Below are 6,342 nucleotides of genomic sequence, written 5' to 3' on the forward strand. Positions count from 1 at the left end.
GCCCTGAAAGGCAGAGCCCCATTGGCCTTCGAAGGTGCATCTCTCTCCTTCTTCCAAGACCTCACAAGGGCCACACTCCTATGGCGCAAATCCATGGCTCCTGTCACATCCCTGCTGAGAACTGCAGGGCTGGCCTACCGTTGGGGACCCCCTGGAATCTTACTGGCTACACATAATGGGACTGTGCACACTCTGGCATTCGGGGAGGATATACCTACCTTCTTCACATCGCTGGGACTGGAGGATCAGAGAGTGGGACCATCCACAACAGCACTCCTGAGATCCTGCCACCATCAGCCCATTCACCCCAAGAGCTGGCATTTGTATCCTTCCGTGATGTGCCAAAACAGTTGTGTTACATCATTCATGTTTTCTGTTATGCATTTCCTCCCCGCAGCCATCCGGCATAGGGTTATATGTGGTTTATTACGGGGTCCCCGGTTTATTCACGCCCCTACCCCACTAGTCCCTTGGGTAGGGGAACCTCAGACAGAGGGGTATTGCACTCTACCCTATTAGTTCACCTCCTGCTGCCCACTGCACACTGGGCCGCACAGTCTGCCCAACGCCCACCTCCTTATAATCTGCACTCCCTAAGTTTGGGTTAACTACTCTTGCACTTATTAAACAAATACGAGACTAACGGCAAACTCAGTCCCAAACTAGTTAAAACAGTCTCGCTATGCCTCAAATCACTTTCACTACCCTGGAGCTTAGAGCCCAGCACTGTTTGGGGGTTTCACTGACCTAAACTTTTTCATGCACCCTTGATAACACCGATCTACAAGCTAATATGTCTAGACCTTGCTTGTAAACTAACTTTGTTTTCTCTGACATGCAATGCTCGCATAATACCTTTCTTGGAAAAAAAAAACACTCATATCCCACCTTGACCAATGTCATAACAATGTATGATTTATCTATGCTTTGCTTTTCCTTTCTGTAACGTAATTAACACTATCTCAATCAAAGAAAGAATGAAAACAAAAACAAAAAAAACAGATTTTCACACAGAGCTCTGGCTCCCAGTATTCAGTATGGAAGCAGGATCCCTATGAAATCAGTGATCTAAACCCCTAGACATTTTGTGTCCCTTGGATTCTCAAATTCCCTAAAGGAGGTTTGCAGAGTGTTCGTTTGGAGACGCCTGCGTCTTGTATTTTTTTTCCATCTGGTTATCACCTTTTCAATGTTGTCTTATTATTAAAATGTATTATGTTCCATTTTAACTATAATTCAAGTAAAATCCGATGATAAGACAGGTTCTGGATAGTGTGTGCTGTACAGCTTCTTATACCCTTTTGAAATGTTCTATACTACATGTTCAAATACGCATAATATAAAATAATTCATTCTGAATATCAAATCTAAAAAGCTTGATCTTTGAATAATGACATTTTTCAAAAGTGAATCTATATGGAAATGGCATCATAAACAGCAAAATGTGTTTCTGCATAAAATGTATTCATTAAGTTGAGCTGGATGGAATAAGATATTTAAATAATATTGTTCTACAAATACAGAATGGACTCGGCCCTATAAAGAGACTGTCTACAGTACAAACCATTTGTTTCGTTTATTATTATTGACATTTATTTAGCGCCAGCTTATTCCGTAGCACGTTACCATAGTATAAGTAAGTTGTGGCTTGTTTTTTGGTGGGTCGAGTGGGGCCAGCATTGTTCAATAATGAAACATACAATTTGTTTTATGATTTTAAAAGCAGTACTGAGATTTTCACAATAAATACTTGATGCAATAATATACAAACAAAAGACTGCTTGCGTCTGAAGGTCCTGCATTTGCTGCAAGTTCCTTGGCCAACCATACTGATACAACTTTCTGTATTTCTGCTTATTCCAGCAAGGTTTTCAAGGAGTTGTAGTTCAACCGTCAGCATTCTACTATAGTTGCTACACCTCAAAATTCCTGAGATTATGCACAGCAGGGTTTATAGTTTTTAATACAGCAAAAAGTGACAACACTGCAGGCTAGGAAACTTGCCTTATATGCAGCACTATCCTGGTCTCTCCACGGCAAACACTTCTCCTCTTTTGAGATCACAAAGTCAGGCCAATCCAGAAGCAATAGAATCCTATGCAAATGTGATGCTTCAAGAGAAGCATGGAATCCAATGTTTCTCTATGTGAAGAATTCACAGCATTCTGCAATGGCGAACGCGCAACTTTCAATAACGGACTGATCGTCACCAGAGGTGTCCTTGTAACATGTTTGAAAGGGGACTTTAAGAAATATAAAACCACTTAAAGTAGATTACCTTTATTTGCATGCAACACATTGTCTATAGCTCTGCGAGGCATGTGTGCTTTCCTTCTGCGCTTTCAAGGTGTTTATAGTAAATTGGATAATAATTTAAACATTTATATTTAATAAAGACACTCATTTATGGTGACTGGGACATTGGGAGATTCTTGTTCATGTCCTTTTGTTATGTAGGATAAATGTAACATTCATGTTGGGTATTTTTATGCACTTTAAAAGCTACCTTATGGTATTGGGAGAGATATGGCCGTAGCAATCTGAGTGATGGCCATTGGAGGGCAGTGTTAATTTTGTAGACAAAAAATTTTTAGTCAAATTTGAGTAGACTAACATTTTTGAGATTTAGTTGACTAAAACTAAAGCAATCCAGATGACTGAAATACGGCCAAAACTAAATAGAAATTTGCTGTTAAAATTCACACTGCACAGAGGGGCTGTTGAGGGGCAAAAGAGACAGACGAGGGCTTGGGAGAGAGACACCTAGAGGGGCTGGGAGGACACAAAGAGACACAGAGAGGCTGGGGAAAGGGCAAAAGAGACAGACGAGGGCTTGGGAGAGAGACACCTAGAGGGGCTGGGAGGACACAAAGAGACACAGAGAGGCTGGGGAAAGGGCAAAAGAGACAGACGAGGGCTTGGGAGAGAGACACCTAGCAGGGCTGGGAGGACACAAAGAGACACAGAGAGGCTGGGGAAAGGGCAAAAGAGAGACGAGGGCTTGGGAGAGAGACACAGAGAGGCTGGGGAAAGGGCAAAAGATACAATAGAGTCTTTAACTGAACCCACTGATTCTAGTCATGTCGACTAAAACCTACTGGAGATTTAGTCAACTAAAACAATTCATGACTAAAATACAACTAAAATGGCATTTTAATCAAAAGACTATGACATGAAAATGCCTGCAAGTGATGATTATATTCACCAGAACAAATCCAGTGAGTGAAAAAAGTATTTGATCCCCTGCTGATTTTGAACGTTTGCCCACTGACAGAGAAATGATCAGTCTATAATTTTATTGGTAGGTGTATTTTAACAGTGAAAGACAGAACAAAAAAAAATCCATAAAAGCGCATGTCAAAAAAGTTATAACTTGATTTGCATGTCAATGAGTGAAATAAGTATTTGACCCCTTCAACTTAGTACTTGGTGGCAAAACCCTTGTTGGCAATCACAGAGGTCAGACGTTTCTTGTATTTGGCCTCCAGGTATGCACACATCTCAGGAGCGATTTTGTCCCACTCCTCTATGCAGATCCTCTCCAAGTCATTAAGGTTTAGAGGCTGATGTTTGGGAACTTGAACCTTCAGCTCCCTTCACATATTTTCTATGGAATTAAGGCCTGGAGACTGGCTAGGCCACTCCAGGACCTTAATGTGCTTCTTCTTGAGCTACTCCTTTGTTGCCTTGGCTGTGTGTTTCGGGTCATTATCATGCTGGAATACCCATCCACGACCCATTTTCAATGCCCTGGCTGATAGAAGGAGCCTCTCACCCAAGATTTGACGGTACATGGCCCCGTCCATCGTCCCTTAGATGCGGTGCAGCTGTCCTGTCCCCCAATGCATAATGTTTCCACCTCCATGTTTGACAGTGGGGATGGTGTTCTTGGGTTCATAGGCAGCATTTCTCCTCCTGCAAACACGGCGAGTTGAGTTGATGCCAAAGAGCTCGATTTTTGTCTCATCTGATCACACATTTTAACCCAGTTCTCCTCTGAATCATTCAGATGTTCATGGTCAAACTTCAGATGGGCCTTACTTGAGCAGGGGGACCTTGCAGGCGATGCAGGATTTCAGTCCTTCACAGCGTAGTGTTACACCAATTTTATTTTCTTGGTAACTATGGTCACAGCTGCCTTGAGATCATTAACAAGATCCTACTGTGTAGTTCGGGGCTGATTCCTCACCGTTCTCATGATCATTAAGCTGCTTGGCGATGGTCTTGTAGTCCACTCCAGCCTTGTGTAGGTCTACAATCTTGTCCCTGACATCCTTGGACAGCTCTTTGGTCTTGGCCATGGCGGAGAGTGTAGAAACTGATTGATTGATTGCTTCAGTGGACAGGTGTCTTTTACAGAGGTAACTAGCTGAGATTAGGAGCACTCCCTTTAAGAGAGTGCTCCTAATCTCAGCTCATTACCAGTATAAAAGACATGTGGGAGCCAGAAATCATGCTGATTGATAGGGGATCAAATACATATTTCACTCAGTGGAAAATCAATTTATAACTTTTTTGACATGCGTTTTTTTTTTGGATTTTTTTGTTTGTCATTCTGTCTCTCACGGTTAAAATACACCTACCTGGGGGTGGGGCGGCAATGCCGACAGGCTGCAGGTCACTGGAGCTCCTGCGGAATCCAGCTAATTTTGGGGAAAATACCCACCTTATGCTGCACGAGAGCTCTGGAGGTTCGGGGAACGGAGTCCTGGATTGTCCCGGTGTAGCTGTAGCGCCTGTTACCGGGTGACTCTAGGTCCTGGAGAGACATTTTGGGGCTTGAGACCAAAGGCCTACCCAGGAGGAGAGCGGGGCGGACGGCCGCTGCCTCGCATTCGCATCAGGCTACTATGATATAGCTGGCGTCCTCCCGGTCTCATTCACCCCCCCCCCCTCCCTCTGGGCCGGCGGGGGTTATCCCGGCTCCCACCAGGCAAGATGTCATCAACGCCCAACTACAGGGTGCTTGAATGCCGAAGGTAAACGGCTCCCACGAGGCCTCCTTAAAATGGCTGACGGCGGCTTAACAACTCCACCGGCCTAAACATGGAGAACCCCCTATGGCGCACGGAAGCAGACTGCTCCGCCACAATACGCCTAATCAGCGCTCCCTATCACCGGGACCAGAGACCAACCAGTGGGGTGTATCCAGAGAAGGCATGCCCAAGCATCGACCCTTAAATAACGCAGCCCGCACCTAACACAGCGGTTTAAGCAGCACCGCGTTTACACCCACCAGACGACCTGGAGACCCGGCAAGCCGCAACCACGGTGCCCTCTGGCAAGACTTTGGGACTCAGAGGACCTTCTTATAGGGACTATCCCCAAGCATGCGATTAAACTGCCTTTCAACATCTCCTATGCAACCAGAGCCGATGACGGGCACCTAAGGCACGCACTACGGAACCTACCGACAGCCTCAATAGCGGTTACTGCGGCTGCATTTTATAATTAAACATACTGCTATGTCATTCATGTTATAATCACCGTTATAAGAAATGCCAGCTTGTTTTTTAGGCCTAATTCTGACGATGACAGTCTGCCCTGCTTTGCCTGGTGGTATATTGCTTTACTTTTACACTTAATTTAGTCAAGCTTGTAACTTCATTATGATTTTGTAACATGTCAGCAAGTCAATCTGTATTTAAGCCTGTAGTCATAACCTTACCTAACACACAAGACTGAAGCTCATAAAAGCGTAGCTTAGCATACAAACTACAACTTAACTTTTAAAACATGTAAAGATATCTCCATGTCACGAATGTACAAACGCTGTGTTTACATCTCCTAACTCTGCCATTGTGGCATGGTCAAACGTTCTGTAAACCTCAAGCAATGCTCACCCACTGTTTATATTTTCTCTTACAAAACTAAAAATGTGCTGTATGCTCATATGCCACGTTATGTTTCAACTGTTTGTTACATTACTGATTGTGACTGCTATTGTGGCTGAACAAGCCTATTGTTATACCATGCACAACAAAAATAAAGAATAAAAAAAATAAAATACACCTACCATTAAAATTATAGACTGATCATTTCTTTGTCAGTGGGCAAACGTTCAAAATCAAATACTCTTTCCCCTTACTGTACATTAAAGAACCACTATAGTGCCAGGAAAACACTCGTTTTCCTGGCACTATAGTGCCCTGAGGGTGCCCCCACCTCCAGGGTCCCCCTCCCGCCGGATCTAGGGGGAGGAAGGGGTTAAACTTACTTCTTTCTCCAGCGCCAGGCGGGGAGCTCTCCTCCTCCTCCTCCTCTCCTGCTGAATGCGCATGCGCGGCAGGAGCCGCGTGCGCATTCAGCCAGTCCATAGGAAAGCATTCACAATGCTTTCCT

This window comes from Pelobates fuscus, chromosome 11 (assembly GCF_036172605.1).
Source record: "Pelobates fuscus isolate aPelFus1 chromosome 11, aPelFus1.pri, whole genome shotgun sequence".
Taxonomy (NCBI): Eukaryota; Metazoa; Chordata; class Amphibia; order Anura; family Pelobatidae; genus Pelobates; species Pelobates fuscus.